The following is a 14,006-nucleotide window of genomic DNA, read 5'->3' on the forward strand; positions in this document are numbered from 1 at the left end:
GCGTAGGCAAGGGGTTTTCTCTCAGCACCTCCAAGACTAACAAGGCTTGGAGTTTACAAGCAACAGCTTACAATTGGGAAACCTCCCCAGGTCGCCTTTTTGGAGCTCCCCCACCTCAGGAAGCCGGGGAGTGCCTCAGAAATCAAATCCCAAGAGGACTCAAGTTTGTAGCCACCTTCCCCTTCTCTCATATTCTTCATCACCACCACCATCTCCACCACCTCCTCCTCCTCCACCATCACCATCTCTAGCTCTCTTTCCCCCTCCTCTTATTCTCTTGCCTTCACCCCCCTTTTTCTCTTCTTTCTCCCCCTCCACGTTGTTGTTGTTAGAAAGCCTTCTTGCACCCCCTGGTGCTCTTGCGTTTTGTGTGGTAGGCAAGGAGATTGTCTTCTCTCTCTCCTTCTCTCGCTCCCTCTGGTTGCTCATTATTCAGAGAGAGACACACAGAAGGTTGAGAGAGAGCGAGAGCGAGAGAGAGAGCGAGACGGATATCTCAGGTCATCTGCAGCTGCAGCAAACCAGTAAGGGAGAGAGAGAGAGAGAGAGAGAGAGGGAGAGGGGGGAAAAAAGCAGGGAAAAAGATGGCGATTCTCCATTGCTGAGACCTGGCAAGGAGCACATGAGTCTAGCAAAAACAACTTCCACAACAATTGCAAGCAGGAGAAGCAGAGAAAGGAGAGCCGTGGAAAGCGACCAACGCCAGCGCCAGGACCTTCCTGCTGTAAGTTCTTGCAATTAAAACCCATCGCGGGTCTAGCCATGGGAAAGGGGAAGAAAAGCCTTCTTTGGCTGTCCCACCACCTTGGAAAAGATAGAGAAAGATCTCTTCTCAGACCCCAGATCCATTCATTCCGACGAGCCAGGAGAAGCAGAAGAAAGGGTTGGGGGCGGGGGGCCGAAGAAGTGGTGGGAAACGATGGTTTTGTTAGGGAAAAGAAGTCTCTTGTCTCGTAATGGGGGAGGAGGAGAGGAGGAGGAGGAGGTGGTGGTGGTGGTGGAGGAAGAGCCGGTGGTGGGAGGAGGAGGAGGAGGAAGGCAGTTAATTAATTTTTTGTTGTTCTTGCATTAAGGTGGGGGGAGGGAGAGATAAGTGAAAGGAGCGGAGCTCAGAAGTGTGTGGGGGCAGTTGGGGGTTTGGATGTGGGGAAGTGATTGGAGCACAGGCGGGAGAGGTGGGGAAGGGAAAAAAAAAAAAACCAGAGCTCCGAGCTCTGAGCTGACTCGACCCAGGCTAGCTGGTGACCTCTTTCTTTCTTTTTCTTTCTTTGCTTTCTCTTTCTCTCTGTTCCTCCACCTCTCCTTGTAAATCTGGTCCTTCTCTCAGGCAGGTATATTGGGTCTCTCCCACTCCTAACACCGGGGTAGAGATATATGCGTGTGTATGTGTGTACACACAAGCTCCCGCCTTTCCTGAAGTTGATATAGTGGGGGTCTTCCCTTTGGCTGCGGTGTCTGAAAGGGTTGGCTTGGAAGAGAACAGCGGTTAAGCTGGAGAGAAGCCATTACACACGTCCTGCTCTTTCCTTTGAGAGACAGAGAGAAGGGGAGAGAAGAAAGAAGGGGAAAAGGGGGGGAGGACAGAGACCTTCACTTCTTGTTCAGTTCCCTGGTGTCTATGGCTTTCCAGGGAATGAGAAGCAGCTGAGCTTCCTCCCCCCATTGCCTTCATTCCCCCTTTCTTTATCTCCTTGTCCTCCATTTGCAAGCTGTCTGCGTTGGTTCCAGTCCCGATTCCAAAATACAAAGCTACTTCTCTTTCACGCACACACATACAGTCTTTCTCTCTGCTCTCCTCTCTTGGAGGGACCCTCTTTCTTTCTTAGGCTTTGTAGTTTCTGCGGGGGGTCGGGGGTGGGGGAGGAATCTCCTCTTGGAGATCCTTGAGATCTGTTCCTTTTGCACCCTGGAGAAAGTTTTCTCCTCTTGGTTTTGGAAGGACCTTCTAGTAAAGGGGAGGGAGGAAGGTGGCGAGATATGGAGTTGCTTTCTGCTGTTGCTTTGTATGCATGGCTGTTTGTCTCATGAAGCTACTTGCATGCCTAAGAGGAAATGAATAGTTGGACAGAGGGCTGTGATCTGAGTCAGGTAAGCCATGTCATGTTCTCTAGCTCCACCAGAAAATGGAGGAGAGGGAGAGCAAGGACAGGCTTTTCCACCAGACAAAGCTGAGATGGGAAGTGCTCATGCAATTATGGATGTTTCTCCATTTTTTTTCTCTGAAGGTTTGTTGGCAAAGCCTGGCTTTGACAAGATTTTTCCTTCAGCGAGCAACGTTTTTTGATGTCTCTTCTCTTTCTGGCTCCAGGAAATGGATGATTTGAGGAAGTTTCATAGATCCTTTTCATAGAATCTCCAGAGACAGACAGAGAGGGAGAAAGAAAGAGACCTGCCTTCTAAAAGGACGTGTTTTCTGCCCTGTCTTTTATAGTTTCATTTTGAAACTAAGCCTTCTTTCAGATTTTTTTGTTGTTGTTGAACTTCATGGCATTCAAGTGCATAATTCAGCTGATTAAAGTAATTTTTTTTTAATTTTTAAAGAAAAGGAATAGTTTAGTTTAATCTGATGAGGCTGGCAGTGTTCCTCCTCCGGATGACATGAGAATCAATGTCAGTCAAACCTCGAGATGGTCTTGCAGTGGTCATTCCAATTTAGGAAGCACAACAGTAGGCTACCTTCTGGAAACGCTATAATTTGGGCCTGTATATCTTATTAGAACTACTGCTATTGTTGTTGCTGTTATTTTTTAAAAAAAATCTGAATAGGCCATTGTGACTTCTCCTGAAATTCCATGAGGCACCTTATGGATTAATTTGTGATTTAAAAGCATGCCTGCAGTTCTGATCCTTATAAATGGTGACATTTAGGAATGACATAAATGAATTTCCATTATGAGCCAACCATATCTGAATATATTTAAATCTGTTTGATTTCAGTAAATCTGCATCCAGAACTCGTAATCACATTGAGTTCTGTGGATCTAGGATTAACTTTTTTTTACATTTTAAATTATTTTAAATGTCTTTAATTTATCTAGATTATGAACTCAATTGATAAATGATTATGGGTTCCTAAGGTTTCCAAAAAGAGGTATGATGGCAGTTCAGCCATGATAATCATATTTGCTTCAAAGTTTTATTTGGACTACTTTAAGGTCTGTGTGGATGGAAAATAGATAGCAGTATTTGTAACATTTAACTTTATCTTTTAAATTCTCCAGAACTAATGACCATGAGAATTTCCTTATGAGGTTATACCACTCTTTCAAAAATCAGTAAAATTTCAACAGTGAAATATGGAAAGTAAGGTAACCAAAATGTATGACATGTTTAAAGGAGTTTGGGTTTCCATAGTGAGCAGTAAAACTGAAAAGCCAAACCAGGTAATGCAGCTAGACAGATTCGTGTGCATGCCACTGATAGCCGGAAGTCATGAGAAGATAATGACTCTTCCACCTTGGTTGGTTACATGTCAGTATAATTGTAGCTAAGATACTGACGAAACAATATTCTTAAAACTCATATACAAGTCTTGATTATAAGTAGATAACTTTTGATCCTAGCTGTATGTTTCCTTCTCAAGCTTATGAGATACATGTTCCACAGTGGAACAGAGCACAATGTTGTATGGAGATTACTTGAGCTTTGTGCTATGGTATGATGATCTTTGGGTGGACCCTTTCTGTTGATGTCCTTGAATTGACACCTGGGGCTAGGGGTCACCATAATTGACATAGTTCATTTTAACCATAGTTCATTGAAACAACCATAGTATTTGGGTTCACACACTGTGCTAGGTCAAAAACAAATAGATGGGATGAATCTAGGCCAATTAATATATCTGTTTTTGATTTATTTAAGATTATAAATCCTGTCTAATTTTTTTTTCTATGATAAATTTATTCATGCACAGCTTATATTTAAAAGAAACTTTACCCTTTTAACATTACACATAATTACATATACTTTTTGTCTCACTTTAAGGTAAAGATAGGTCAGACATCACTTAAAGGCATCCTTTGTAGACATTCAAGAAAATTGCTATAAAGAATGTAAAGGTCATTTGCATGAGAGATTTTAAATGAAACACCATTCATAGTCATTGATGAGTGTTCTTTTAAAAAAAAGAAAGAAAGGCTCAAATTTCTTCTTAATAAAACTGCTTAAGACAACTCCTAGCAGGAACTTAGCAGTTTTCCTTGCCTGCACAAGCAAATATTCCAATTGTACTCTCTATTAGGAAACTGTAAACTATTTAAGAGCACTTAGCTCTTGACTTAAATTGAGTATGTGCTTGTATACTTTGATGTCATGTGTTCTGGCTGTTTCACCGATTTCCATCTTCATGATGTTGCAGCCACCAAGATGAACATATATGCATACATTCATACATATTCAAATTTATCTCTCTTTTAAGTTTAACCATTAACCAGTTCATTGTAATTTTGGCCTTGGATTAGGATGATGATTGTGCCCCTTTGGTTTTTGGTTCTGTCTTCCAGTCAGCTGTATACTTTTTCTTTACCATGTTATTTTCTTTCTAATTTTTTAATTGTAAGTGGCTCAGAGTAGCTGTGAAGTTGGGTGGTCTCAAGACTGAACTAATAAAAACATAGATATGACTGTTTTTTTGTCCTCTGAAAAAGTGGAGAGGTAATTCCATAAAAGATTATTCTTTAGCAAAGAAGTCTATATAATGAGGAATTTGATATATAATGAATAATATTAAAATATTAACATGGATGAAAATATAGCTTCTTGAAGTTTTACTTTTGTAAAGTACAGTAGGAGCAGTGGCAGCAGTAAAAGGCCATTCAGAATGTATGTAATATAAATAATAATCCCTTTCTGTTTCGCTTTTGGAGTCAATTTAAAATATGGGAAATTCCACCTTAAGTTGCAGCCTCCTACAATAAACCTCTCTAGTTTGTTAACACCTCTCTATCTGCTTTTCTTAAGGGTTCCGTTAAAATGGAGCCCAGATAATCCCCAGTATAAGCAAGAAGAAGCAAGGCAACATTGCATATTTTATATAAGGTAAAGGTTTCCCTTGACATTAAGTCCAGTCGTGTCCAGCTCTAGGGGGTGGTGCTCATCTCCGTTTCAAAGCCGAAGAGCGGGCGTTTGTCCGCAGACAGTTCCATGGTCATGTGGCCGGCAAGATGGTGAAAATGAAGATTTGAGGGCAAGATAATAATTTGTGTTAATGTCTGGGTTAAAGAGGTGTTAAACATTTGTTGTTGATTCAGATCTTTGCAGGTTTTTGAAATGAAGGAAAAATGTATGGCAATCTGTTGAACTCTTCAAGAATTAATATATCTGCTCCCTAATTTCAATTCTTTATATTGGGATTCCTGCATTATTAAAACAATTCTTAATAAAAGTTCATAATTTTATCCTCAGTTGGTATCAACTCTTACATAGATTTATTAAAGCATTTTGCATTACAGTACTTTCTCATCTGACATTCCAATATAGAAAAATAAATTATGTTTTGATAGCAGTTGAAAAGATGGAATCTTATGATGACCGTTAATGGTAAAATTTATCAGATACGTTGGAATAAAGTATAACATTATTTAATTATTCCTCTTAAGCACTTAAAAGTAAACCATCAATACATTTAACTACTAGAAAGGAATAATTGAATAATAGTAATCCAAGTTTAAAATTGTAGGTAAGGCTAACAGAAGACAAAAATATTTACTGGAGTAGAAAAAGAGTAGGGCTCTGCACATTTTGCAAATTATTAGTAGGGAAAAAAATGCTTTACACCTTGTGCAAGCACAGCACCTCTCTCCTGTTCCTCAAAACCACCTGTTTAAGAGTTGCATTTACTTAAAAATGAATAGATTCTTTAAAGCTGCAGCAGCATCTTTTTGGGGGTGGGGAGGAAGCTTGCATGGAAACCTGAGTGAGTCAAACTATTTTAATAAATAGATGTTGTAGATTTGTGAGGTCCAAATCATTCACATCCTCTAAAAAGTACAGAATTGATTAAAATCTCTACACTGCAATATGTTTATGGATGCTTTTCAAAACAGCATTAATTTCATTCTTATATAACAGTTTCCTTTTGGGATAATAGCTCTCTTCTTGAATTTAATTTCTCTACTGTATGCATGTATTAATATTTTGCATGTCTGACCAAACAGCACAATCAAACTAACAACACAATACAAAAATAGGATTTTTGAAAATCCATTTATTATTTTTTTTATTTGAACAGGCTTGGAGGAAGTGAATAGAAGGTCTATCTATGTACATTTTAACCAAGAGCTGAAAACTCATATTGTAATAGTAGTGGGAGTATGTAGCGTAGCCTTCTGTAGAAAATATGAGAGTTGAATTCCAACACATCTGGATAGCACCTTGTTGGGATAAGCTGATAGGGAAGGTCCTTTTGCACTGATAAATTAGGAAAGTTCTCCATTATGTTAATTGGATTTTGAAAAATATATTCATTATTTGGGTTTTCAGTAGATCATGGCCCCAAAATATTTCAGTAGTTGCAGTAATCCCTCTTAATTTGAAGGCTACCTTTTACCTAAATCAGACTGTGCTATTACTCAGACAACAGATGTGATGGTGCTGATTTCTACCATCAAAGTGATGATTGAGTCAAAAGTATTCTCCAACTTCTGCTATCAGAGACACAGCTGTTGATGTTTATATTAAGTTTGAAAGAATATTCCACTTTTGCATGTCAAAAGAGACACACAAATTCAATCCATTTCCATGGTATCCTTCTTGTAATGGTACTGGTGTCAGTAAATCCTGTCCCTTTTCAGTTGTTGCCCTGCCACCACTCCCAGCAGGCCCTATAGCATGGTCAGTGCTGAAGAGTTGTGTTCAGTAGTATTTGGAGAGCTGCAGGTTCCCTAATCCAGGATTATAACTTCCGGGATCTTCTATCACCTGTCAGATTAATAGAAGATTCATTAAAGAATCCTGGTGCATTCTTGTGATGGTCTTGGGATAATGTCACTGTGCACATATTAGCAGGTGATGGTCAGTGATACATATTAGCTGGATAATACTGGGTATGATGGCTTACTTTTTCAAGAAGTATTTCAGCCTCTTGTGTGAAAAAGAATAGTACATTCTAATTTGTCTGGGCCTTTGTCAAAGTTAGGGTTAATTCTGAAGCTCCTGGAATGTGATAGTATTCCAGAAATTCTTAATTACGAGAGGTGGCAGCAATTGCATATGCAAGATTTAGACTGCAATATAGGTCTAGAAATACATTTCAGTGAATTAGGTGAAAGGTGGTTCTGCATAGAGATGTATTTAAGACATATTTATGGAACATGGAACATGAACAACTACTATCTACAGCAAAGGACTGGAACAAATCTTGATGATCTGCTGCTATAGATATCCAAAGGTAGCTTTTCAGAACCATATGTTTGGATGTTCTTGGACATACGGTCTTCTTGAAGCTGTGGTTTTTGTATATGACCATGCTAATTTGTTGATGCTCTGATATGACTTATAAAAGAGGCCCTTTCTGTTACATCAAGTTTTAACTTGAATATGAAACCTTTTCTACAATAAACCATCATTGCAATTGTTTGTGACCGTCTTATAGGTGTTTTGAATTTTAGAAAGATTTAAAAGTATCTACTTATGTCCTAGAACTGAACTTGCAGTTTTAGGACACTATACATTGTTGAGAAGTTGGAATGGGAAAAACTCTGAGGGGTTTTTCCTTACAGTTTTTCCCGTTTTTTAAAAAAAAAAAAACTCTTTAGAATACTGAGAAATGTAAAGGTGATAGCTGCAGTTGGGAGAGTCACAGTTAACATTGCAATGGATGAACCTCACCATGGCAGTATTCCAGATGAGTTTACTGTTGAAAATAAAATGTTCCAGAAGAACTGGGAGAACAGGAAAGAAGTTAAAATAGCATAGTTTGTATGCCAGTGCTGAGAGGAGGAGGAGAAAGGGAGACAGAAGGTAATTATCACAATGTTGACAGTCGTGTTGCTTTAAAGAACACAATTTCAGAGGTGCGTTTGAATGATTTCTTTCCTTCATCTCTCAAAATGGTCTCTGAAACATTTTTATGCTTCCTTCTCCATTTCCAAGCATAAGGAATTAGAAAATGGGGGAGCTTTGTTATGATTTAGAACATCACGGCAAGTATGCTTTTGAAACCATTCAACCTTCTTCATGTACTAAGTCGAGCATGAAAAGGTGGGCCTGCATACATTACTTATTTTTTTGTGGAAATTATGCCCAATACTTTTCTTGCTAAAGTTGGTATATATTGTTCACTGGCCAAATATAGCCAAGTGATCCTAGCATTAATTTACTGAAGCAGAAGCAAAAGATCGATTATTCTTGTTCACCAAAGGATTTTCTTCTAGGAGACATTAGAAAGTTTTCAAAGTACCATCTTGTGGAGGCTTCTCCACAGGAAGTGCAGTGATCTGGCTCTTGGTCTCTTATTGTTTGTCTTACACATGTTTACTAGCTTGTGAGAAATGGGCCACATGGCAAGCCCAGATGGGCAACATGTGGCCCTCACAGCCCTAGCTAGCATGAGATGATGGACATTTCCATTAACTTATGAAAGGCTATCCTGCAAGCAGTATGAGAGAGGACAGGTTGTCTTAGGAGGTTTGGGTTAAAATAAGCTGCCTTGATTTATGCGGTACCTTATAACAAGAGGATCTGTTATAATTTTAGAACAGGTATAAAAAGTCTTATTCCAGGGAAATTTGGGAGCATTCTTTTGTATTCAAAAAGTAGCCAACTAATTGATTCTGATTCATTGCTTAGTCTGTTGATTTAGTGTTGTTGAAATTTAGTCTAGCTATAGTGAAATTATATTTAACTTCTTCCTCCATATGGGATTTTGATCACGACTCCAATCCAACAAAAGTTACTTATGTCTCAATCCATAAGTACAGGATATAGTAACAGTCCAATATACATTTAGCTGGAACTAAGTCTCATTGTACCCAATAACACATACTTCTAAGTATGTATTAATTTTAATAGGGCATTATCATAATTAATCATGGTTAATTTGGGGCCTGCATGTATGGCTAAATATAGTTGAAGATTGAAGAAGAGTGTTAATTTTTTCATCTCTTCATATGATCACTATGCTTTTAAAGATGAAAAATAGGGTTGAAATACTGTTCAAGAGTAATGACAATTGGCATTATTCATATGTGGTAGATATGGTGGTATCCTATAGAACTGATGATCTGAGCGACAGAAATTTTAATTGTTACATTTCCTGCAGAGAAGAGGCCCCTAGCTGGCTTTTTTGATTTATGATTCCTTTCAGAATAAATTTTGAGATATCTGTTTATAGCCCACTGGTGTCCATATATGGCTCTGGGTAGCCATACTGTGTTGCCTGAACTTCAGCAGTTGAATCTGTCCATATAGAGCGTAAACTGGGTGCCACTGTACTTATTCACTCTCCTGTGCTGTGACACCCAGTTCATGCTAGATGTTTGGGGGAATGCTCCCCTTTGCTTTGCTGAATCTTACTCTGTGCCATCAACCATTCTGTAGCAAAGAGTAACTAATTGTTCCCACTGGCTTCTGTATGTTTTTGTGGCAAACCAGATAAACATTGCTTTTTAATACACAGCTTGGAGCCATGTGATAGAAGGGGGTAAATCAAGCATATACATTGCGTTGGAAGAAGGATTTTTATGAGGTGATCTGGTGGTTCTGGTGCTCCAAGATGATAATTGGAGAAGAGAAAAACCTTTGACAGAAGTTGTAAATGTTCTGAGAAGCTCCATTGTTTTGTGATGGAATGTGCAAGTGATTAGCAAGGGAACAAAGCTATGTTTTTGATTAGGGGGATGAAATACTTGGCTACTGAAAAAGAATTCATTGGGGAGGAAGCTTGTGGACTGGTTAAATTAATTCTCTTGAAATTTCACTAGTAATGAGTATATGGGAAATTAGTCCTGCAATCATAGTCCTAGCTATAAAGGCTTTATAAACATTGTAAAATCAAGACCGTCATGCTTATTATGTAACATTTTCCTTTAAAGTGTTCAGAGTGATTTGCCCACACATACATTAGGAATTCTTACTACAGGTTTGCCATATAGTTCAGTATTAATATCCTTCTGTTGTAGATGGGGGATTAAGGCAATCTGCCCCATAGGGCTCCAAGGGAACAAATGTCTCATACTATCATAAAAGGATGAAAGTGGAATGGACCAGCTTCAGCCAAGAAACCCTTTAGTTCCTCAGAACTGCTAAGAAACTGGGCCGGGCTATGAAAGTTTTACTTAAATGTTCAGTGTAAGAAAGAGCTTGCTGTTTGTTGCTTCTTTTCTCTCTTTCCCACTTTATATTACAGTTAATTACTTAGTAATTATCATCAAGGGAAAGGAATTACCTGTGGCATAACAATCTTGTGAAACTGACATTTTGTAAAGCCATCTGACACCCAAAGCATCTAAACTGTCTTGAAAATGAAGATATGTGATGTTTAAACCACTGCATGACTATTACTAATGGAAAGTATTAGAAGGAACCTAAAAACTGGAATGTCAGCTTATAGGGTTGGCTTTCAAGGATGCACTGATCACTGTCAGGAAAAGGAAACAGGAGACACAGAAGCAGAAAGCAGACAGAGCTGTTAAGCAAGCACAAAGTAAGTTAAAACATTCCATAAGCAATATGTAGTGGAAAATCTCTGGTAACAGAGCTATCTGTGTTAGAGAAAGAGAGACTGGATAATTAATCATGGACTATAAAAGAAGGTAGACTTTTATGAAAGATTCTACAGAAGTAGAATCAGTAGACTTCAAATGAGAAGACCAGTTTTCTTAATGGCTGATAAGTACTAAAATTGGAAAGCAGTGTCATATGTGGACACTGTCTGGTTCCATGATATTTTTGACAGCTGTTGGCAGTTGAACAGAAAAAATAAGTGGTCTTATTGGTAAGGGTTAGGAGATTTAAGCTGTTAACTGAGATCTAAAGTTTGTGATTGTGGAAGAAACTGTAATGTGAGTATAACCCATATGTATCCTGTGAAGTCATAATTACAGTTGTGATATTAATAGAAAAGAGTTCCTCCAAAAACATTCTTATGTATAGTATCTAGAGATCGTGGCAAAGATGGGTGTACCAGTTGGGAACATCAAGATTTTGAGCTTTTATACAACTGGTAAGCAACTGCTTCTTCCTAGACGACTTTTCAAGCAGAGTTTGGGAATGGTGTTCTGCTTTTCCAAAATGGCCTGTTGCCAAATCCACTTGGCTACAGGCACTGAATATCTTTACCCATTTTATCTCTGAGATCAGCCAAATCATCCTGTTCAAGGACAGATATTTGCCAATAATCCGTAAAAGACATGAAAAGGAATTCTAATCTCAAGTATGAATTTGAAGGCTTTAGCTGACATAGCAGGCCAGAAAATCAAATATTTTACTGCTTGAAAATCACCTAGTTCACTGAAGGCATTGCTTCAGTGTGTAACTAGAAAGTCCGTTAATCATATGCTTTAGCATCCTGCAGGTGAAACTATTTTATCCATAAGGCGAAAATGGAAGTAACAGACAAAGCTTTTCAAACATCTTGTGTTCTCTCCCAGATTTCCCTCTGAAATTCTTTAAACCAAATGATCGATTTTATGATCACATTAGCCCTATTTGGGCAATACCTTCATGTGTACATCTTAACATGTGAGGGGAAGTGAGCAGCCCCCCCCCCTTTCTCTAAGCTGCGTTGGTGACATCACTGAAGAGCTGTCCCTGTGGGCACAGTGAGATTATCTTCAAGGAGACTTTGCATGTATACAAAGACTTTTATGTGAGCTGGGACTCTGAAAATACAGTCCATACTCTGAAATGGGAAGGAATATGCCATGAGTCTTCCTGGAAGCAATGTTGTCTTGTTTTAGAATGCAGAGATAATGAAATCATTACTTTAGAAACTCTTTATTTGGTGCCTTTGAGTCAGTGTTGACTCCTGGCGACTGCCTGGACTAATCTCTGCTGTTTTCTTGGCAACATTTTCAAAAATGGTTTGCCCTTGTCTTCCCGGTAACCAATAGGAGTTCATGGCCTTCAGCCCAAAACTGTATTTTAGGTTTGTTTTTATTTGTGAGACAACTTAAATCCAGTTGACAACATAAGACAATGTAAGGCAACATATTATTGCCTTTCCATAGCTGCCTTCTGCAACTTGAGATTACAAGTTGGTTATGTTGGTTGAGTGATTATGGAGATGGACATGGTCAATAAATCTGAAAGGCAGTGGGTTGGGGAATTGATTGTATAGCATGCATGGTGTACAGTTGCTCTTTTTCATGCTAAATCCATATTTATTACTTATTGGTATTTAATTTTATGACCCCTCCCCCATTATTTTACATGCTTGGTTTTGAATATGTAAACTGTCTTAAAGGTGTGCTAAGATATTTTTCAGTAAAATTATTTCTGCATTTGATAGAAGGGAAATAAGGCTTATCGATCAAGACAATGAGTAGCTGAACAGTGGTGTAAAATGAAAATCCATACCCCAGTGGACAGAGAACACCGAATGCCATGACATTCTGGCAAAGAAAGGTTTGAATATTGGGAAATCTAACCTGTTTCTTAATTCTTTCATTCAGCTTCTGTTATTTTATATTACTATTGCCTATTTTGATAATGTATATTAATACCAAGACATACTACTTTAGTATGTTACTTTTATTAGACGTTTTGCAACTTATACATCTGTATAGGCTCACCCCAAATCTAAAAGGTGCTATTCTGTAGTGATAATTTGGAATTTAAGTTCTAGAGAAAACATGCCTAATTTTAAATCACCAAACAATATTTTAAAAAATTGCTTGTCCCATTTAATATATTTATGTCTTCTGAACAGTAAAAATTATTTTTTTGCTGAATTATTTCTATTCCTACTTGAATCCCAGGTGCAGAATTTGAGTAGGAATAGAAATAATTATTACTATCAGTACACAGCCTTTTTAGGTCTTGGGAAGCTTATGAGCAATTGTGTGTGTGTGTGTGTAAGATAGCCAGCACTGTCATCACTTTGTCCCCAGATCTATATTCAAAGAGATACTTTGACCGTCATAGTTGGGAAAGGAAGAAAAATCTGGATAGCCAATCTACTATGAGATTTGCTACTTATTTTTGACACCCTATTACATTAATGTCCTATCTTTACATTTTGTGTTGATGACTTAAATAAATTAAGAATGCTTTACATGGAAAAGATACTTCCTGTTGTCTAAAGTGCTTGACAGTTTCATTATGTGACCCCAATTTAACAGTATTATGAGAAAGGTCCCCCCCTCACCCAGAATGGAGAACTTGGATATTGGATATTTCAGTAGCACCAATGTTTTCATCAAGCTGATGTTCATGATATTTCCTTCTCATAGACTGGCAGCTAGCATATTAAAAACACGATAACCTTACTGTTCTGTTAATCTGTAGTGCATATTATGAGAGCAGATGATGTTGGCCTATGCATAACTTAAATTCTGCTCTTGGTCTAAAATAGCCCCCTGTATGTTCCTTCAGGTGGTTCTCAAGTCATTTCATCTAGGGCAGCATAGGGTGTGACAGACTCCAGGTCTTCACTGTAGAGTTGTTTATTTTAAGAGTTCATGTCTACTTAGCTTTGCTAATGCTGTACTGCTATATCAGATGGTCTATTGAGACTTCAAGGGGTTGGTAAGCTATTTTTATCATGTCTGTTTGGTAGATGAAGTTTCAGATTATCTAATGGTACTTTGGAGGTTCTGTTACCATATACAGAAGAAAGTTGCCACTTTATGTGTGTGTGTAAGTGCATCTGTAAAGTATTGCCATGCTTTGATATTAAATAATCTGGAGTTAGTTTTTCAAAGCTAAATTCCCACTCTGGATGGTATGGACTTTATTTTGATTTACCAATCTTGCCATTTTGTAAAGAAGTATAGAAAGGAGAACGTATTGATTCTGATGAACTAAGTTGACAGTTTATAAAGATAATTTAGAAGTTATTTTCGTCG

General features: G+C 38.1%; 1 protein-coding gene across 7 annotated transcripts in view; it reads left to right on the forward strand.

Moving 5' to 3' along the window:
• Positions 1-512: 512 nt before the first annotated feature.
• ZNF462 (zinc finger protein 462) overlaps positions 513-14,006 on the forward strand; it is a 146,800-nt gene continuing 133,306 nt past the window's right edge. For 3 of the 7 annotated variants that reach the window (XM_063294924.1, XM_063294925.1, XM_063294927.1), the window contains exon 1: positions 535-724. The gene's annotated coding sequence lies outside the window, so the exon portion shown is untranslated. Of the gene's footprint in view, positions 725-14,006 lie in introns of all 7 variants that reach the window. The other 4 variants (XM_063294926.1, XM_063294928.1, XM_063294930.1 and 1 more) reach the window with 3 other exon arrangements.

The sequence above is a fragment of the Candoia aspera genome, chromosome 2 (genome assembly GCF_035149785.1).
Source record: "Candoia aspera isolate rCanAsp1 chromosome 2, rCanAsp1.hap2, whole genome shotgun sequence".
NCBI classification, from domain to species: domain Eukaryota; kingdom Metazoa; phylum Chordata; class Lepidosauria; order Squamata; family Boidae; genus Candoia; species Candoia aspera.